General features: G+C 39.2%; 1 protein-coding gene across 4 annotated transcripts in view; it reads left to right on the top strand.

Annotated features, from left to right (window-relative positions):
* FSTL5 (follistatin like 5) overlaps positions 1-23,027 on the top strand; it is a 340,816-nt gene that overhangs the window by 87,389 nt on the left and 230,400 nt on the right. The gene's annotated exons all lie outside the window — the stretch shown is intronic.

Below are 23,027 nucleotides of genomic sequence, written 5' to 3'. Positions count from 1 at the left end.
AGCCACAGACTGAAAATCTTCTATCTTCCCTTGTTACAACATCTATAGCACAGCTGGGATTGACTGCTGCACCACACACACACACACACAGTGTAAACACACACACACACACACACACACACACAGTTACATCTGTGTGCTTAAGAGATATAAAGTTGTCTTTCATATACAAAATTATCTATAACCTTATGCCAATCAATAGCGTGCTATTTGCCTGTCCCTATTTAGAATGTTTCACTGGTCAGTTATTCTGAACCCTATTACTGCTGCATGAAAGACATTTTTCATGGCAAAATGACCCCCAACAAAGAGTCATTGAATTTAAAACTAGTCCAGTCCTCCATTAATAAAGAAAGGAAGGTTATTGGTCTGAAATTGCTAGCAGTGCATGTTAGTTCTACCATGCATAACAGGCTGAGTGGCTGTGAATGTTCCCAGAAGATGGCAGTAGTGTACTCGGTACATTAGCCAGCCCATTACATCATCGAAAGCTCTTTCTTAATTGCCAATTTTCTTTTTTAAAAACTAATGTGTGTCTTTTAATACAAAATATTTAGTCGTGTCATGTTGAGCTCTTTTCAACAAGCTTCCGTTCCTGAACAGCAATATGGCAGAATCCAGGATACTAACTGGAGAGTGAATTGCTGACAGAGTTTTGAAGACTGAAGTGTTACCTTACTCCCAGCAGTTAGGTGCATCATCCAGTTGTTAGTATGCAACACAAAGATGGAGTTTGTTGCCTGTCTGTCCTAAAGATACTTCAGGAAGATTTCTCTCAGGAAAAGCAGATTACTCAGGCATCAGAGTTTAGGGACTTAATGCATTGGAAATTCAGTGCTTATGCACACTGCAGAAATATATAGTGTAAATATTTACTAGCCTTTTTCAAAACTGAACAGAAACTTTATAAGAATCACCAACTACCTTAATAACCTAACAAGGTAGAGTTTTGTTGTCATCGTTACAAAATTATTGATTAATCTCAAGGGCGTTAGGAGTTTTCCAGAGGATACTGTGGAGGCAAAACAGAATCTCCTTCTTCCTCGCCTACTGTAATGCAGCCTACCTTTAATTTTATACCTACCTGATCTCAAAGTCAAATTAAGTGTTTTAGGTTGGTCCATCAATGCTCTCAATAGATGCTTAGTCTCCACTAAGTAACATAAGCAAAAGAGGAAATATTCTTTTTTTTTTTTTTTTTTTTTTGCATTTTAAAATTTTATTAATATTCCATATATATACATTATATTCGTATTGCGTACATCTCATACATTTTAGACTTCCTTCAGCGTCGTTGACATTCATTCGTATTTGTTTCTTTATAGCACATTCCGATCGTTCATACTGCCATTTATACCTCCCTTCATACATTATTTCCAATGAGCAGTACCTCTTAATGCTTTACAGTGCCTCTTTAAATCCCACTAGCGTTGTATTTACAAAACATTTGTTCTCCAGATAGCCCACAAATTTCCCCCAGTCATTAATAAACTTTTGATCCTTAATATATCTAATTTTCCCTGTTAATTTATCCAGCTCAGCATATTCAATCAGTTTTAGTCTCCACTCTGCTATCGTTGGGCTTTCTTCCTGCTTCCACTTCTGCGCTACCACAATTCTGGCTGCCGTTACCGCATACTGGAAGATTTTACAATCCTTTCTTTTAATATCTTTTCCCACCAGGCCTAATAGAAAAGCTTCAGGTTTCTTTACGAAAGTATAGCTTAGTATTTTTTTAATTTCATTATAAATTTCATCCCAGAAGCCTTTAACTTTCGTACATTCCCACCATAGATGATAGAACGTTCCTTCTTTTTGTCTGCACTTCCAGCATTTGTTATCTGTTTTATACATCTTAGCCAATTTTACAGGTGTCATATACCATCTGAATAGCATCTTCATCATATTTTCTCTCAGTAACACACAAGCAGTAAACTTTATATTCACTCTCCACAGTTTTTCCCAATTCTCTAGTTGAATATCGTAGCCGAAGTCCTTTGCCCATTGACTCATCACCTTTTTAACTTTCTCCTCTCTCGTGTTCCATTCTAACAGTATATTATACATTTTTGACAGGTTTTTACAATCATTATTTATTATCTCTCTCTGAAATATCGATACCTTTTCTTCATAACCCCTTTCCTTCACCTCTTTTTTAAATATTTCATTTATCTGGAAGTAGCTCAGCCAGTCATATGTAAATATTTTAACCTGATCATATGGTTTTATTTTCCACTTCGCTCCTTCCTTCACTACCATATCTCCATACCTGCCCCATTTTTTCTCCATATTAACTTTTTTTACACTTATCAGCTCTAATGGGGACAACCAATGTGGGGTTTTTGGTTCTAATATATTCCTATACCTATTCCAGACCTCTATCAAGGGTCCTTTAAAGATATGGTTGCAAAATCCCTTATGTACTCTTATTTTATCCCTCCACAGGTATGCATGCCACCCAAATCTGTTCTTATACCCTTCTAGATCCAGTAACTCTGTGTCTTCCAGCTTTATCCACTCTTTTATCCAGCAAAGGCATGCAGCCTCGTAATACAATCTCATGTCTGGTAAGGCAAAGCCCCCTCTTTCCGTTGTGTCTGTTAAAAACTTAAACTTAATTCTGGGCTTCTTTCCTTCCCAGACATATCTGGAGATCGCCTTTTGCCATTCTTTAAAGTTTTTAGTGCCTTTTATTATGGGTATCGTTTGGAATAGGAATAGCATTTTAGGGAGTATCATCATTTTCACCATAGATATTCTTCCCCAGAAAGATAGTTTCATCCTGGCCCAGATCTCCAAATTTTTTTTAATTTCGTTCCAAACCGGGATGTAGTTATTTTGGTATAGATCAATATTTTTATTAGTGAGCCAGAGACCTAAATATTTTACCTTATTTACGACTTCGATTTCTGTTTGTTGTTGTAATAGTTGTATCTTATCTTGGTCCAGATTTTTAACAATCATTTTAGTCTTGCTCTTATTCAATTTAAATCCTGCTAGCTTCCCGAATTCCTCCATCTCTTCCATAATTCCCTTTATGCTATCTATAGGTTCTTCTACCGTTAAGACCACGTCATCAGCATAGGCTTTAACCTTGTATTCATTTGAGCCTAATGTTATTCCCTTAATTTGTTTGTTTTGCCTTATCGCATTTAGTAGAACCTCCAAAACAATTATGAAGAGGAGTGGCGAAAGCGGGCAGCCCTGCCTTGTTCCTTTGGAAATTTTTATGTCTTCAGTGATGACATTATTTATTATCAACTTCGCCTTCTGTTCTGTATATATTGCCTTTATCCCATTCCAAAACTTTTGACCCACATCCATAAATTCCAAATTTCTCAACATAAAATCCCAGGCTACGTTATCGAAGGCTTTCTCCGCGTCTACAAAAATTAAACTAGCTGGTTTGTCATATCTATCCGATAAATATTCTATTATGTTAATTATACTTCTTGTATTGTTTTTTATTTGCCTTCCCGGTAGAAAGCCCGCTTGGTCTTTGTGGATGGTCTTTATTAATATCTTTTTTAATCTTTTTGCTAAGATTCCAGCGAAGATCTTATAGTCTGTATTTAATAAAGAAATGGGTCTGTAATTTTTTACTTGAGTTAGATCTGCGTCTTGTTTTGGAATTATTGTGATAAATGCTTCCTTCCAAGTACTTGGGATCTCTCTTTCTTTTAAGATGTTATTCATCACGTTAACTAACGGAGTCATCAATATATCTTTCATTTCTTTGTAATAACTTGAAGTAAACCCATCCGGGCCAGGAGCTTTCCCTCTTTTCAATTCCTTTATCACTTCTTCCACCTCTTCTCTGAGAATTGGGGCATTTAACCTTTCTTTTTGCTCTGTCGAGATTTTCCTCACCATTTTTTCTTTTAGATATCTTTCTATTTTCCTATTGTTGTTTTTGTCCTTGTTTCTATATAGTTGCTCGTAAAAATCCACAAATCCTTTTCTAATTCTTTTTGGATCTATTACCTCTTCTCCATTTAATTGTATTTTGTTAATTGTTTTTTGTTCCTTTCTCTTTTTGACTTGCCATGCAAGCCATTTCCCTGACTTATTGGCAAATTCAAAATTTTTCTGTCTTAGTCTTTTAATATTCCACTCCACCTCCTTATTTATTAACATTGCAAATTGTGTTTGGAGGGACTTTATTTCCTGCAGTATCCTTTCATTGTTTGGTTTTTTAGTCAGTTTTTGTTCATAATCCATAATCTGTCTCAAAATCTCCTTAGACCTTCTTTCTTTGTTGTTTCTTTTCCACACGTTTTGTTGAATAAACAGGCCCCTCATTACAGCCTTACTGGCATCCCATACCACACTTGTTTTTACCCCTTTGTCTAAATTATCTGTAAAATATTCAAATAGTCTCGTCCGTATTTTTTCCACAAATTTTTGGTCGTCCCATAGATTATCATTTAGTCTCCATCTAAAGGTTCGTTTTTCAACTCCCCTCATCTCCATTGTTATGGGGTTGTGGTCAGAAATAACTTTAGCCTGGATTTCAATTTTTATAATTCTTATTGTCAGTTCATTTGATATCCATATTTGGTCTAATCTTGACATCGATTGATTTGGTTCAGAGTGAAATGTATATTGTTTCTCCAAGGGGTGTCTCAATCTCCATATATCTACTAAGTTGCAGTTCTTGACCATTTCAAAAAATGTCTTAGGTAATTTCCCTCCTTCTGTCTTTGTTTTTCTTAGTCTATCTATTTCCGTTGAGACCACCCCGTTCATATCCCCCATTATTATAATTTTTTGATCTAAGTATTCAAATAATCTCTCTTCCAGTAGTCTGAAAAATTCCGTTTTACTTCCATTTGGCGCGTAGATCCCCACTATTATCAACGTTTCGCCTTGCCATTTAATGCGAACTGCTATTATTCTCCCTTCCTCGTCCTTAAACAATTGGTGTGCTTCGATGTTATTTTTGATATAGAGTATTACTCCTCTTTTTTTCTTTTTATCCGAAGAGATAAATTCATTCCCTAGCCTCTTATTAATAAGGATTTTTTTATGTTTGCTGGCCACGTGTGTTTCTTGGAGGCATATAATATCTAAATTTTTCTTTTTTAAAATGCGTTCAATTCCATTCCGTTTTTTCTTGTCGTTCATTCCATTAATATTCCAATTCCATAATTTTAAAGACATGTTAATTTAAGTGTTGCTCTAATTTAGGTGTTACTCTATATCCTTTCTATCTCCTCTCCTTCTTCCTCCTCTCCGTCTTCTTCTAATTCTCCTCTGTTTTGATCTTCCTCTTCCCCTAACTCTAGTTCTTCCCTCAAATTAAGTCCACCTTCTGCACCTTTCAACTCCTCCTCTCCCGACTGAAGCTCTTTATATCTTCTTATAAACTTTCCTATTTCCTCGGGGCTGGTTAATCTTCTTTTAACCCTTTTATAAAAAAAGGAGACACCTTCCGGAAATTCCCATCGGAAGTCAATCCTATTCTTTTTGAGCAATTGCACTAATGGTTTATAGGGTTCTCTTCGTTTTAACAGCCTTATTGGAATATCTTTAAATATGATTATGTAATGTCTGTCAATATATAGTCTCTTTTCCCTATTTCTTTGCAAAATCAGGTTCCTCATCTCTCTATCTTTAAATGTGACTAAACAGTCCCCTGGGAATTTCCTGGCTTTACTTGATTTTATTTTCATTCTATATGCATTTATAATTGTCCTTGCCACATCTTCCTCCTCTACCTCCATCCACTGTGCTATTTCTTTTACTAATCTTTCCTTTATATTTTCATTTTGTACTTCCGGGATTTGCCTCAGTCTTAAATTAATCTCTCTCTGTTTTAATTCATTCATTGCAATGGAGTCTTTTATTTCTTCCTGTATTCTGTTTAGATCTGCTATCTCATTCCTCATTCTTTCTTCTTCTCGCTTCATTTCTTTCATTTCCTGCTTTGTCTTCTTTAATCCCTCATCCACTCTTTTTGATACCTCTTTAATCTGTCCTTTTAACTCACTTACTGTCTCCTCAATCTTTTTATCCATTTTTCCAATTTTATTGTCCACCTGTTCCAATTTTGTCTCTAAGTTCTTTTCGCTTTGCTTTATTTCTGCAAACATCCTCAATATTTCTGTTCTAAATTCAGTTTCTTGTTTTGAAGCTCTTCTATCAGTTGGGGTTCCTCCTTCTGCCCCTTTCTTTTGAGCGTGTGACATTGTCTTTAAACCTCGTGGGTTCCTTTATATTGCTAAGTATGTCACTAAATCACCTGTCCTCCCGGTATGTATCCTCCTGTTCTTATAATTGGGCTATCCAGTTGTTCAATTAGCCCCTAAGAGGTATTAATCTCCAAAGATACTCTAAACCCCTTTATATATTAACAACATATAATATTAACCACACATAGAGACAGGTGATAGATTACCAAAGATAGAGAGGGGACCATCAGACCCCTCTTCTCTGAACGCTCTTTTAGTCGATATGTTTATATATTGTCCTCCTTGCTAAGGCTTAGAGGAGGATGGTTGATCTTCCGTCGTAGTAGTATCCTAATTTGTATTCTTCTTGCCCCTGTATGGGCTATTCCAACCAGTCTTTTGATAGCAGCTTAACTTATAAGATTCTTAGTCCCGAAACAGTCAATCTCCCAAATTGAAATGCAATATTTAGTGCAGTCCACCAGGGGGAGTCAGTCCCTTTAAACTTGAGAACAAGGTTCTTAGGTGCTTAGATGCTTAGATGATTGAATAATTGGGTAATTGGGCTTTCCTGTTTGCCTGATTTTCACACTGTTTTCACACTGTTTTCCCCCAACTCCTGACTCTATAGCTCTAAAATCGAGTCCAAAGGGGGAAATAACAAATAAGAAAAATCTGAGAGCAAAAAATAAAACAGCAACTCACAATGCCCAAAATGCTTTTTTTTTTCTTCCCTCCCCTTTCTCCACTACTTTTTAAGAGCTGCTTGGCATAACGATTCCCAAAAGTCTCAACAGTAGTCCTTTCAACAGTACTCTCCCTTATCCTCTTTATACAACATTGTCTTCGTTGCTATATCGACTGAGTCTCTTCCAACATCGTATTGCTCTGCCCTCTCTCAATTGTTTCCCTTTCTCCTCTACTCCGGGAGAAGGATTGACTTCTATGAAAGTCTATAAGAGGGACAAACACTGTATCCGCTAGCAGCAACTTACTTTCTCCTTCGGCTCTGCAAACCGCGCTGCGTCTTATTCCATTGAAGACAAACTTACGCTGACCTCGAATGTTTTCCTTTTTACTCAGTTACTTCCTTAGCCTCCCAATTCACACTGCTTCCAACACTTCTTTTCAGTGTCTGAGTTTCTTTGTGTCGAGAGCGGGACGCTTAGCCTGCAGGCTCGGGGCTTCGCTGATTCGCCGCTGTAATGGCCGCCCAAAGCCGCTGCTCGTATCGTCGTTCTCTTCGCCTTTATTCAAAGGCTACCTGACGACCAGACGAACGGCACCTCGGCGCTGCTGGGCACCTAGACCTCGGGATACCCTCCAGAGGGTTAGCAGGAGTTTTATCGCCCTCAAAACTCCCAATTCGGCAAAAAAGCTAGAGCTCTCTCCGGAGAGACAAACCCTCGCCTGCAACCGGATCCGCGCCCCACCGGAAGTCCATTTCCAAAAGAGGAAATATTCAAAATTATGAAGCCCTTCAGAGCTTTCCAAAACACCATACAGTTGTTGTTGTTGTTGTTGTTGTTGTTTTATGGGAAACACTAATGCCATTATTTGTGGTGCAATCCTGTGCATGTCTATCTGATGGGTTCAATGGCACTTATTCCAGTAAGTGAATATAGCCTTACAAAAGAAAAAGAAAAGAAAAGCTTAATACGCTTTCTCAACATCAGTTTATAGCTTCAAGTCATGATTGATTAATTTTAGTCAAATATCAACCTTTTACATTTTATTCCATTTTGGATTTTATATCGGGGCCAAATAAGGTAAGATTATGGAATCTCATATCACTCTTATTTAAAGAAGCAGCCTGATTTAATTGAGTCCATAGTGCTGGGAAAAGGGGGTTAAGCTTTAACCACTGTGCAATTTTCCAATGGAAAGACCTCCCCACTCCCACCCCACCCCAAAAGCTGCTAATAGGGAAAGTTTTGAGAGAGTGAACTTAATTGGGGAAAATCACAAGAAAGGATTAAGGGCCCCCTACCCAGCAACCTATCATCAATTTAATTCCATTTATGAATTGCTTCCCATAAAATATGTTGAAGTGATTCACAATAAAAACAACAATAAAAACATTAGCACAAAGTGTGTGTGTGTGTGTGTGTGTGTAAAACACTTTTTCTATATAAAAAAACAATTAAAACAATTTCACACATAAAACCCTGCCCTCATGGGCCAACTTTGAAAGGTGGGCAGGAATAATCACCTGTCAAAGTTGCCATATGGGGTAAGGGAAATAAAGAAAAGAAATAAAGGAAATGGAAATGCATCATAAAAGAACAGGCCAAGTGTAGGCAGCTAAACAGAAAATGTAGGCTCCTTCGACAACAGCTGAGTCTGCTCTTTATTTTATAGAAGGCATTAACTAGACATTACATGCAAATACATACATCAGATACACCACTTTTTTCCCTTTCCTTTTTTTAAAAAAGAAAGACCACTTGCAATATGGAAGAAGAAATTCAGCAAAGGGGAAAGCTCTTCAACCTTTCCCTACTACACTGCTTCTGAAATGCAGGCCTCAAGCCATTCCACTCTCTTCCTTTCCTTTGCCCAGAGTATATGTGGGTTCCATGTAGTCTCAAAGGCTTCATGTGGGTGAGGAATGAAGGGCTTCTGGAAGCCTATGCTTCATCTTCCAGCCTCCTCTAAATTTGTTTAGAAAAGACTTATCAAGACTTTCTACTTGATAAGTTCCAGGAGTTTTACTTGCATTTTAGGCTGTTTTATTACTGTTTTATTGCATTTTATTACTGTTGTTTATGTGTTACTGTGTATGTGTTTTTCCTGTTTTGGTGTGTGTATACAGTGCTTATTTTTGGACTTTGGGGAGCCTATTTGTGCTTTGCTTGTTTCTGTTTGATGAGTTATCTGTTTTGCGTGCGTTTTGCTTACTTTGGGGTATGTGGAAAGGTTTTGTTGTTGTTGTTACATGTTTGTGTTTTGAAGGGGGTTTTCTCCATTTGTTCTTCTCTGAAATTTGTATTTTATGATCCAATCAATATTCCCCCCCAGATATATATATGCACCCTGACCCCCAAAACATTGCCTGGGATTCAGGGGGAAAAATGATAAGCATATGTTTGGAACAATGTTTATATAATACATTGTATGACTTCCAAAATCAACACTTTCTTATGTTTTTCTTTACCAGAATTTTCATGCTGGCAATTAAAAGACACAGTCTTACGGTGAATGTGTTGCATGGTACTTAGGTAAACCTGTTTCTGATCAGCATAATCAGATATTGATTCCTTGGAGTGCTGCTTATACCTCTGCCACAATATATCTGCTCTCTCAAGCAATAGCTGAAAGCTATTACCTTGAGGTTGTAAGTCCAGCGAGTGGGTCTCGGTTTCTCTTCCACGCATATTGTAATTGCAGCAGTGTGCATTCATTGTGCAGGTGCTCAAAACAAAGAAGGCATTCATTTTGTGTTTCTCAGTCTCTTCATAGGGGTTGGGTGACTCGTTTTATGATCCACTTAGGCTGCATTCCTTTTGACTTCGAAACCACCAGTTTCCTCCTGCTGCACAGGAACGCTGCACGTCGTGTCAGGTCCTCTTACTGCTTATACCATAACTGGGAGCAGATATTAAAGTGAAGTGCAGATTAAAGACTGCTAAAATGCTGCCGCTAACAATTATGGCGGGCCACTATTCTATTTCTCATTTCTCTCCAAAGGTCAGATTAATAAAGCTTCATGGCACATTAGCATAAAATGTGGGCCGGCCTGCCTGTTTTTATTATGCTTAAAGCCTGGTGTTTCTAAGGAGACTTTGCCAGGATTGAATGCATCCATTCTTCACTTAGCACTTTAGGCGAGTCATATTTAGATCCCTTTTCAGAAGGGGACACTAATGGGACAACTACTGTCAATCAAATCCTTATTGGCTTTTTCAATATGTCTGTGCTCAAGAAGGCCATTTCACTTCCATTAAGGGGAGGGGAGGATAAGAATTATGCTAGATTTTTTTTTTAGCAGCTCTAGGGTGGGTGAAGAAGAAATGGTTTATTAGGATTGCATTTTATGTTAATATCATTCAAATTTACTTCAGAAACTTCACATAAAACTTTTTTAAAAACAACAACAACAGTAGCATAGCTTTCTATCATGCAGTCACAAAGGCATCTTCCCTTGACAAGCCAAAGTGAGTCTTCATGATAACTTTCTTTACAATCCTGGAGCTGTGCTTTTCTACTAGAACATACATAATACAGTCATACCTCAGGTTACAGCTGCTTCAGGTTGCGTTTTTTTGGGTTATGGACCGCTGAAACCTGGAAGTACCGCAATTGGTTACTTTCGGGTTTTGGTAGTAGCACATGCGCAGAATCGCTGAATCGCAACCCAAGCATGCGCAGCCACGTAGTCATGGGTTGTGAATGCTGCAGGTTGTGAGCGTGCATCCCACACAGATCATGTTCACAACCTGAGTGTCCACTGTATGACGTTCCCTACCAGCTAGCTATTGCAGTGATTAAGGAGCAGCCAAAATATGCAAATGAAACTAGTCCAATTCATGTGTTTTTGTCTGAACAGGGAAACCTAATTACCTGTTGAGGCTGTGGATACTGGCACCAGCCTCATCATACTTGCACATGCCAGTCCTGTTGCTTCCATCCTGAACTTCCTGCAGTGAGTGGGAAGGCCAGAAGGGACACTGTAAGCACAGTTCAGCTAGCGATCAGGAACCCTGTGTGATGAGGCTTCCAGATCATCGAAAGGACTGTAAACATGCATACCCTCCAACATTTCTCCAATTAAAATAGGGACATCCTAAGCAAAAGTGGGACATTCTGGGATCAAATCAGAAATGGGGACACTGAACATTTCCAGGTGAATGTGCTTAAAATTACACTTCAGACTTTTCAATTCAACACTGGAAAGTCACCACCATATATGCTTATGGGGTCTGAACCAGTGACCAGGAAACAGGCCTGGCCAGGGGGTGGGGGTTGTAGTGGATAGCTTGATGAAGATGTCGACACAGTGTGCATCAGCTGTGAAAATGGCAATTTCCTTGCTAGGGATCATTAGGAAAGGAATTGGAAATAAAACTGAAGATATGGGTGGCTTTAAAATAAGAGATTAGACAAATGCATGGAGGATAAGACTGTCCAGGGCTATTAGCCATGATGGCTATGTTTCCATGGTTGGTGGCAATATGCGTCTGAAACCCACTTGCTAGAAAATGGAGGAGGGGTAAATGGTCAGGTTCTCCACAGGCATCTGGTTGCCACTGTGAGAACAGGATGCTGGAGTAGATCAGCCACTGGCCTGATCCAGCAAGCTCTTCTTGTGTTCTTATAGCCAGTAAAATTAACACTCAGATAGGACTATTTCCACAAATACTTTGAACCTGGGAGAACAGCAAATGAGTGGTTGTTTCAGCAGATACTTGGTTTGTGTTTACTCTTGGCACTGAGAGTACTACATGCAGCGACTTTGTATTCTTGTTGTGCCTTCACTGTTCCTTTAAATTGTTGTGTGTTGTTTCAAGATTGCATTCTTAGCTGCCTCAGGGGTCTTACCAAAAGGTAAGATAGACATGTTTTAATAGATAATTTAAAGCGCTGCCGAGCAGCCAGTAAAACACCAGGACAAAAAGGAGGCCTAGGCAGTAATTTTATGAGATCAGCCAAGAAAGCTACTGTTATAAATTGTAAAATGCATACATGACAGACCTATGGTTTCTTGTCAGGACAAACGGGATCATGACAAGGCAAGGCTTTTAAAAAGTGTACATTTTAAGCTTACAATTTATAGAACTGTTGAACCTCAGTGGTTATAAGAGGTGAGGTATGAGTCTGAAGTTTCCCAGCTCAAATCTCAGTGTGGCCATGAACTAAGTTCTTGGTACTACCTCGCCATCTACAATATATATTGGGATAATAACACTGGCTTCCCTTATGCTATTGTGGTAAGCATTGCTGAAGTGTGAAGTGCTCACAAGAGGAAAAGCACAATGTAAATATTATGGGTTATTATTTACTACTGTGAGAAATATTAAAATAATATTTTTGAGCTGCCTTTCTGCCATCTCTAGTGCTAGTGGTGATGGACTTGGTCAAATAAGTGCAGGTACGGGCAAAATTCTCTTTTGGCCTTTTTCATGTGTGATTATACACATTAATTTGTCTGGTTTTATTTTAGATAGGCCTCACTAAAATTAATCAAGCATTTTTGTATGCAGTTCTCCTAATATATACCTGGTTGTATGCAGTTTTGCTTAACATGCTCATTTTTGCAATCCATTTCCCTTCATATAATTTGTGCATATATTTTTCACTAACTTGTATTTTAAGCATGTGTTTCGCTACCATGCACACTTTAGTGTACATTATTGGTCTGAAAACTGCAGCACAAAATTCAGAGATGCATTGATTTCAAAGAATGGCTGTATTTCAATTTGCATATCAGTTGGGGAAGTATGGATTAGGTAGGTTGATGTTAAATTCCAAATTGTATTTCTCCCCCCACTCCTAGTTGTGATATCACCAACACTTTTCTTCATGCAAATTCTGATATCATACTTATTATTTCTGCGGCCAAAAAAGTGGAAAGTGAAATATTAAGCAAGGGGGAATCTGGTATTTGCTGGTGCACAGTGAACAGTTAGGTCACCCAACCTCTCTATTAAAAGTCCTCCAATTTGTGGATTAGCTGGGCTATGGATTGAGCTGTAGGGTGCTTTCAATGTGTACCAACTGCAGGCTTTGGTTCTAGAATCTGGATCCTAAATACATTGTAGCATTTTTACAAGTTGCAACATTTGACTCCTACCTTTTAGAGCAGCATTTATTCTCAGAACAACGTTGGGAGACAGGTTCAGCTGACAAATTTTGACTGGCAACCCAAGCGCTTCTAGTGTATTTGAAAACTGACTAATTACACTTAGGCTCACAGCTCAAAGTAGACCAAAGACTCTGATTAAATCCTGGGAGGATTAAGAGTATATTTCTTGTTTTCGTACATGAAAACATGACAAACTTCAGCAGACAATGAACACAACAAGCAAAAAATCAAGGGGATTTGGCCCATTATCAAGTTGCTGGTTCACAACTGAGCCCAAGCTGAGCACTTTAAAGCCTATTTGTTTCCATTTGGGAATGAATGGACTTTCGAAGTCCTTAACTCAGGTTCAGTGAACAATATATATTTTACTTACTCTGCAGGATCATATGTAGGATTTCAGGGCCTGCTTTGGGTTCAACCAAGCAATCACTTATTCCAAAGTGATGCCAATGTAGTTTCCAGTACAATCATAAATTAACTCCAGAAATGTTGTTTATATAGAGCAGCATAGTAATTTAGTTTGACAGTAAGTTGAATCTGGAGTGTAAAAGAGAAGGTGATGTTGTCCCTGCCCCCCCCCCGGTTCTTGGCTCCTACTGCTGCCCAGCTAGAGAGAGACTCAGAGGCTGCAACATCTGCTGCAATGAAGGTAGTGATCAGCATCTGTTAGCCAGCTGAAGTGAAGGGTCACAGAAGATGCAGTGATCTTCTTCCTCAGGCAGGCGGACAAGGCAAAATATAGGGTTGGTCTGTGCAGTAATGGTCTAATTAAAGCATACACAAAATCTCTGCAATGAGATTTCAAGGGGAAAGTGCACCAGGCTGCTCTTTGTGCAGGTAAATTGCAATGGGCTAAGATGTTTGTAGAGAGAAGAATTCAGATGCATTAATTTATCTAGGTCATCAGGACAAGATTATTTCTTACCAGTATAAAGCTGGAACCTGAGGCATTAATCCTTGGCAAAAGAACCAGACTACTCCTTCCTACATGGAAACTTCCTTCAACCCTCATTGGTATCATTTTGTTTTGTAAAAATCTGCCTCCATGAAGCTTTTACAACTTTGAATTTGAATGATGACTCATTTAGAATTGACCCACACCTTATATATTACTGCCCTCCTCTCAGAGGGGTTCCCAGGGTGGTGCCACTCCCACCAAACCTTCAGGCAATTGCATGGTAGTACAACACATGCTTTGCCTTCAAAAGGTCTGTTTCAGTCCCTGGAGCGCCAGGTAGGATCTTGTATGAAACTCTGAATAGCCAGTGCCAGTACTGAGCTAGATGGGACTGTTGGTTTCACTTTGTATAATACAGTTTCCTAGGTTCCACTATTAAAAAATGTCTTCCAGCTGAGAGGAAAAACAACAACACCCCAGGAATCTCCCTCACCCTTTTAAAAACTATACAGAATAGAAGGATTTTGACTACCATCCTCAAGATGAGGACAGAGATGGCTTAATGTGCATCTCCGGGGGGTTCAAAGGAGAAGGCTCTGCAAGGAGACGACTGCTTTAATAGAAAAAAACTCACCACCTTGGTTTGAGCCAGTTTGGCTGAGTGACGATCTCTCCAGTTTACAGACCTCAGCAGTAGTTGCTCTCATGCCATGTAATACACCGGCAGTGCTTTCTGCACTTTCTGTTTCATGCTGAACATTACAAGCACTGATGGTGGTGGTGGGGGGGGGGAATCCTGCTCTGCTCACAATAAATGCTTCTGGAACATGTGAGGATAGGAATAAAAGTAGTCCACATAAAGTGGGTATTTATTTATTGCACTAATATGGTACTGTGAATTTCAGATGGCTCCCATATGTGGCATACTGTGATGCTGAAATCGGGGCTCATTGGATATATAGAGTCAGAGGCGTACATCTTTTAAGAAAACAAATGGCATAAGAAAACCCTTTCATATGACATATGTTAAGGAGGATCTAATTAGTATATGCATTGATTTCATCCCCATTAAACAAGAAGCTGTGGTTTCATAGCTTTAAGGATAATTGCCCACTAAAATGCACTACAAATGGGAAAAACCTATAAAAATAATATTCTGCTATCATAATTTTGATCCCTGGAGGTTTGTTTATGCAGCTTGCAATATGATCTAATTAGCAATTTGTTGACCTTCTCCCCTCACAAACAATGAAGAATTCCTGCTACTACTTATAATTAAGTCATCAAACACCTCAAAATAAAAAAGGTATCCATAGCTAAAATTACAAGAATGTAAATAAAATTGGCAGAACTGCTATGAAGCCATAAAACCTGAAGGGAGTATGGTTAAGTGTTTCTAATAAAATCTCCGTTAAACATATTCACTAGAGCTTCTTTAGCACACTTTAATTCCACTACAGAAATAAGACTTCTAATAGTTTTCAGTAGATGGAAAGGATAGGAAATTGAATGTGGTATTAACTTAGACACTCTTTATAAATGATAAGCAGTGATACATTTAGTTTGTTTTATAGTGTTCCAATACAAATGAACTTCATTGCTTTAACTGGGGAAATATTAATAAACATTCTTAAAATTATCCAGCGTTTTAGTGGATTTATTTTGTTTTGCCTTTCCTTGCAAGCTCCAATTATTTCAGTAGATTGATAATATAACGGTCCATAATTTGTGTAGATGGTGAACCATAAGGAAATATAATGAAAGATATTTCATTTTTATAATGGAAGTTCTTGCAAGATTTCATGGGAGAAGATGCTTAAATAATTGAATTTAAAAACTATTGTTGTGTGCTTGTCATACAGCCTTTAAAAAATAGAAAATGTAGTGTAATATTCAAGGTCTTTATACAAGGTACTTATACAGCAATCTGACACCTCACTTCCAGACATGATTTGGGCCATCTATTTCGGAGATGCACGTGTACCGTAGGTGATGGATGAACTCTTATCTTACTTTTCACTTAGAATGCCAAAAAAACCCCTAAAATAGATAGGAAGAAGAAACCCCCCTCTCTTGCCCATGCTGCTAATGGGGGCGGGGCAGTGGGGGGGACACACCACACCCTTAATCTAGGGGAGAAGAAGTTATTGATAGTGGACAAGACTCACGAGAGACAAGGGAGAGTCACTTGCAGGCCTCATCCTTAACTGTAAATGAAGCCACTGAGTGTCATTTATTTCAAGGAACCATAGGATTGTAGTTTCCTCTTTGCCTGAATTGAATTGGGAGGAAATCATAGATCCCACGCTACCCCACCATAATTTCCTGCTAGGATATTTTCTTCTGTGCTCTCAAATGAACCCATTATAAGCCAGACCCAAATTTTGGAATGTTCTGAATCTGGACTCTTATTGAGGTGAAGCTTCCAAACCGAGAAGGTTCTTACCCAAACTTCCCCATTTCGAATTAATCCCCATCACTCGCACAAATGTAAATCTTATTAAAAACAACAACATGGAAAAGGGTTGTAGAGCTCGTGAGTTCACTCTTTATAATGTAAAGGTAAAGGGACCCCTGACCATTAGGTCCAGTTGTGACTGACTCTGGGGTTGCGGTGCTCATCTCGCTTTATTGGCCGAGGGAGCCGGCGTACAGCTTCCGGGTCATGTGGCCAGCATGACTAAGCCACTTCTGACGAACCAGAGCAGTGCACGGAAACGCCGTTTACCTTCCCACCGGAGCGGTACCTATTTATTTACTTGCACTTTGACCTGCTTTTGAACTGCTAGGTTGGCAGGAGCTGGGACCGAGCAACGGGAGCTCACCCCGTTGTGGGGATTTGAACTGCTGACCTTCTGATCGGCAAGTCCTAGGCTCTGTGGTTTAACCCACAGTGCCACCCACATCCAAATACCATTCCATATACCATTCACTAAAAATATCATTGGATTGGATACATTTCAATCAAAATTATTTATAGGTCTGGGTACTAAGGTTCTCATTGCTAGTATTTTTTATTCTCTACAGTGTCCAGTTGAAGCAGAGTTGTAGGTCACTACAGCTTTGCAGCCATGCTTGAAGCTACCTGAAATATTCAAGGCTACTGATGCAAGGAGCAGAACCCCAGTTCTTTCTATGAAGCACTTTTTTTAGCACCCCTGTGGTACAGGCACAAACATGGTTTGCCTCAACCAAATAGCACAAGGTATGTGGACATATACAACTCTTTGAAGCCCAAGCACGGCCAGTATATTATCTCAGCACCCTTATCCACTGTGCAGTTCAAGCTGATCTCAGAGTTAACCTGGCCCTGTCACCAGAAGTACTAGGGTACCATATTTTTCTCTAATCCCCTGCAAAAGATGAGGAGAGCTTTTCAGCATTTCTTCAAAAACCTCACTGCTATCAATCTAACTCTTTGCCGGCTGGCCACAGAAAGCATTCCACCTCTCCTCCTGCCAGGATTTTTCAGTGTTCAGTGATCATAAGCATCAGGAAATGTCCCATAAATTTTCCTGTAAAAAATTTACCGTTGTATGGTTTCTTCAGAAGATGCTCCAGTATTTATAGTTCAGATCTCAGAAACTGATCTAATAGCTGAGGAAATTGCCTGCATAATATTTGTGGCTTGCAAATTTAGAATGGGTGTTAGGGAAAGATTATATGGCTATACCAAGTCTTGAAATAGGCCTGAAATGTGCCTATAAATTCAAGTTGTGAATGCAGTGGCAGGCAAGTGTGTGTGTGTGCGTGTGTGAGTGAGATGGGAACCACACACTCAGCATGACTGAAAACAGGACACAGCCTTATTGCCCGCAGCCTTCAAAACTTTGGCCACAAGACTTAAGTGGTCTGGTGTCTCCCACCACTCCTCCACATCCATCTTGCTCCTGATATTATCCATATTTCAGACTACTATGTCAAGATGTCAGGATTCCTTTTAAAGACAAGTTTTTCCACAAACTGCTCATGTATGCTGAAAAGTAATAAATAATGGAGACTCTCTACCTCCATCCTTTTGTTTGTACATATAAGATAGGGCAGGCTTTGGAAACATTTAGTAAATGCACTTCTGAGTTGAATCAAATTCCTCTAGATATGCCACTGATAGCTTTAAAATATTTTCTATCACCCAGTAGCTTTGCAACTGCAGTTCCATCTTTGTGAAACATGCGGTGAGGGAGGAAATGCAGCTGATGGCATGAAGATCTATTTAGAATGTTAAATGTTTGAATAGATTTACATGAACAGCTCTATTTGCTCTTTATATCGATCAGATCAGTGAGTGCATACTTTGGTAACCTTTGAATCATCATCATCATCTTTACTTAGCCTGAAAGAAGAATGTTCTCTGGCGCTGGCTTCCTATTCTGAACAGCCAGTTGCAACCTGCCGCTCTCCCTACCCCTGCATCTCTGGAGAGACATTATGAGACATGAAGTCTGTTTACTTTCTTTCAAGCCTTTTCTTGTACTGACAGAGCCTGCCCTTTTCCAGATGTCTACTTTATTCTTCCAATTGTGGCAACTGTTTAAAGGTTAGGAGAATCATAAATGCAAGCGGGCTACATGCAAGCCACACAGGGCATGAAGGTCAGTACTTCTCCCCACAAGGGGATCACATTCTCCCCCATCAGACACCTTTGCAATCTGATTGGGTTCCTACCAGAAAAGTCAATATTTGCATTCTGTTGAATATGCATGTGCCTACCAGCATTATTTGGGGGGAAATTGGCTACTTAATATCTGCACTTGTATGATTATCTTGTTTGCATTCATGAGATACTGTCTGCAAATCCTCTAATGACCCAAAGACAACAGTGTATGAGGTTATTTCATTATTAGAATTAGCGGAATTAGAAAGGCTCAGGTGTTTCTATTTCTGAATTTTTGCTCGGAGAGCTGTTGGAACAATGCAAAGGGAAAATGTTTCACTCAAAGGGGAAGCCACTGTGCAGATGTGAATTCTTTTCTTCAAAGGAGGCTCATTGACAGAATTTGTAGATGGGTGACCTCGTTACACAGGAGCAGCAGATGGGTGGGAAGACTGCTACCTTTGTGCCAAAGTGAAGGAGGCTATTGCCTATTGAAGCTCATACCACAGCAGTGAGTGCATCTCTAGGAAAGTGAAGCAGTGTTTGATCTCCAACAGAATTTGATCTATGTAGCAGTTCCACCCATTAGTCTAACCTCTGCAGCTGAATTAGAAAATAAGTTCACAAAAGTTACTAAATCACCAAAAACAGCCCACCAAAAACCACTTTACCTACCTCTACACACTTTAATAACATAGCAAGAGGCTTGATAGATCGAAAAAAAAGCTACATCTAGTCTAATCCTGTTTCTCATAGTGCTTTGACAAACCATGGCTTAGTGCAAACAAGTAAATGCTATGCGGTCCTGGAGAGAATATCATGGCCACTTTATTTTTGCAGCAGACTCTGTTTGTTTGTTGCTATTTTTAAAAAATAATAATACTTTGTCCAGAAGACTTTATAAACATTTAAACAGCAGGAAACACATTTTCCAAGAAGCAATTCTTAGCACACACAAAAAATCTGAAATAATCTGTCCACTGGCTTGATTGTGGATTTGGCTTTAGTTAAAATGTCCATATTACTTTGCCAGCTGGATCATTTAAATAATCTGAAAATGTTTGTAAATTTGATTTCAGTTCTCTTTATGGGTTAATATGCCCTCACGGGGAATAGTTGGAAAAATTGGATTTGGCATTGGAAAATACCGACTGGCAATATAGGAATTTTAAAATATTATTACTTTAATTCATCCAGCTGGATTTTAAGCAGAGATTCATCCTCCAAAAGACTAATAACATGCCAGATGAATGATCTTCAGGTAACAGTGTGTGTATTACATCCCTAAATACATAGATGGTATGAAAAATGATGCTGGTTTTCCTACACACCTGCTGCAATATTAGTTATATCTCCTCTTGAAAGTTTGATTTCAAGTGTTTTGGAATTTAACATCAAACTAATATGCCTGTATCCTTCATTAATGAGATCAGCTTTGTAGTTAACCTATTTACCTATCTTGACATTGATGAACTTGGGAAGCAGAGTGCACTGTACAATGAGGTGCTATTGGGTTGCACTGTTGTGGCAATATTATTAGTATGTATTAGATTTCGCACCTGCCTTTTTACCTTGTGGTACCTGCTGTTTCTTTTGTGTGAGAAGGTTATTCTGAATATTTGAATATTAGCATAAGCAGCATGAATTGAACCAGGAATCAAATAGTTAGCCAACTAAGAAAATGTAAGATGATTGGAATTACATGGTCTGCTCTCCCGAGTCCCAGTTAAGATCCTGGTGGCTGGATTTTGAATAGATTTCTGTTTTTAAGGGAACCCCATATAGAAAGCTTTTGCGAGAAGCGTGAGCTGGTACGTGGTGAAGGAATAGGATGAAAGGGAGCTGTTCATCCAGGGACTCTGATGTGTGGCTTCTCACTGAGGGCACCAATATTGATTTATTACCTTTGACACCAATGCCACAGAACCGTTAAATATCTTACCTGGTTTGGGGGTCTTGTAAACAGATATCACAGCTGTATTCAGCTTTATTTTAGAAGTGTTCAGAGTTCCTAAGTTATTTTGGAGGGGACAAGGATATATACATTTAACAAATACAAAAAATAAATATTTTTCTCAGTAAAATTCTTTCTCTTAGACTTCAGAGTTCAGTTATTAGCAGTTCAGAACTCTGAGTCACTAGATATTGGAAATCAGACAACTGCTGCTTCCTACATGTCAAGAAGATCAATATCTATCTATTACTTCCAATATGCATTACATACAATATTGTATCCCTTCTGATATTATGTTAGGGGCTCCACCTACTGCCTAGATCTTAAGATATGACCGGCTTACATAGGAAGAACATATTGCTTGGATTTCTCAGCTGTTGGGCCAAACACAGTAGCAGTTGGTTGGCCAACAGAGCTTACCTCACCTCCCGACACTGACATTGCTGAAGCTTACTGGGAGGGAGAAGAGGGAATGCAAACACACTGGCTGAGTCAATCCAGAGCTCCTATAAGTGCATCTACATCAGTGACCAATTTTGCCACTGCCTCAATCTTTCTCCTCTCAGAGTCCAGGCTGGCACTTGTATTGATGCAGACAGACACCTGGACTTTATAATTATACTGATGGATGATCTATTACAGCAGCTCTTAAGGCACAAGTGATAAAAGGCAAGTCTCTCCTCTACTTAGCTATCTAAGCAGTTGGGTACTGATAATCTGGATCAGTAATGGAGAGATGGAGTGAAAGAGAATTCCTACAAACCATCCCCTTAAATACCCTTCGCTGAGATGCTACAGTTGAGTAGATGTTAATTCCTCCTAAGAGGATGTCTAACTGCTTGTGCCTCTTCAAAGTTTTTCCTGAGTGTGGAGACTCAGGAAGGCGGTCCCCTTGGTGGTGGTCTCCTTGGGTGCTCCAAGGTATCCCTGGAGGTTCTTTCCTCAACTGCTGAACTTGCTCCCCTTTCCTTTGCTCCTGCTGATCTGTACCCAAGCCCTGATCTACTTCTTGTGACTCTGCAGACAACTGCCTTGCAGGTCCTGGTGGTGCTGGCGAAGGAACTGGTTAACAGAGGAAACTTTCTCTTCACTGGAGGCATGGAACCCCACAACTCACTGGTCCCTTCTCCAAGTTCCTCCTCCTCACATTCCACCAGCAACACACACCCCAGCTATCTTGTCCCCTCTCTCCTCAACACCTTCATCTTCCTGCCCATCCCTGACACTCCGTAACCTGCGGCAACACTATTAATTAGAGGTCAGGTCAGTGCTACCTTCCCCACACTGCTGCTGGATGTATGCACTATCATGTACCACTTCAAATGTAGCATGAGCAACAGGAATTGCGAAGCAGCCATTTTCTTACCCCTTGTTAGTCAAATCCACTTTGAATATACATTTTTGCTTTTTAAGAACAATCTCCAAGTCAAAAGAGGGTTGAGTGGTAAAAGAGCTACTGCCACTAAATGTATAAATCTCATGTCTCTTGAGCTAGGTGGCGAGATTTGTACTGCCTAAAGGCCGCATATCAGATGCCCCTGATAGATTTGGAATATTTGTTTTGCTCACGAATAAGACATAGACTACTTAAATGCAAACCGTCTTCCAGAGCCCATTGTAATAAACATCGCAATGCAGTGTAGTTTCATTGCTTATTTCATTTTCCTTCACTGGGGCTTAAGCACACATAACTGCATATTGCATTGTGGCTTGATTATTAGAGCACGAACCAAGCAGAAGCAAAATAGAATTCTAAATACAAACTGAATTCATGTTCAGGCTTGCCACCTGCTCATACTGTGAAAAGAATTTGAAGTGTGACTTGTCGAGAACAGGTTTATTTTACACACTCCTTTGTGCCGCACAGTCCAAATCTTTTATAAATCTATGTAGTATTTTTCTGGATGGGTAGACTAAATGTCCCATGTGGTCTTTGAGTAGGATGCTTTTAAAACATAGGGGATAAATAGTGTGGTGGGAACATTATTTCCAAGTCAGCTTCATTCAAACTTCTGTCCATTTGTTTACAATGGTTGGCATCAATGGGTATTTATTGTGCTTTCTAAACAACTTTAGTGACCCTGAAAATTGTTTAATAATATATAAAGCATCTGAAATTGAACTGCCTTTTTATTGTACACTGGCAATGGTCCCTTGGATTCCGTTTCAGTCTAGCAATCATGTAATCTAAGGAAGGACTCTGAAGTCAGAGTTCTCCAGCAGGAAATGTTGTCTGCGCTCATTAGTCCACTGACATGCTTTACCCTTTAAATGAATACATAATTCATGATACTCTCCACTGGATTTCAAATTGCAGGGTTTGCATAAGCCTAGTAACAAGAGGGTCCTAATAAAATGATGACAATTATGTTGATTTTGTGACATTTTTGTACCTTGGCTGTCTTGTTTGTGAAGGGAAATATGGATTGGGACTTTTCCCTATGGCAATTTGGCTTTTTTCATGCCCATAGATGGACACTGGGATGTTCATCCGAGTGCAGATATTATTGACCCATGCTGTATTGCGGTCAGTGAGATACATGGGGGATTGAGGGAATTAATTGCACACCCCATGATCATTCTGGCAGCAACTATGTGTTAAT

This window comes from Podarcis vaucheri, assembly GCF_965113315.1.
Source record: "Podarcis vaucheri genome assembly, chromosome: 9".
NCBI classification, from domain to species: domain Eukaryota; kingdom Metazoa; phylum Chordata; class Lepidosauria; order Squamata; family Lacertidae; genus Podarcis; species Podarcis vaucheri.
This window is presented reverse-complemented; position numbering and strand designations above follow the sequence as displayed.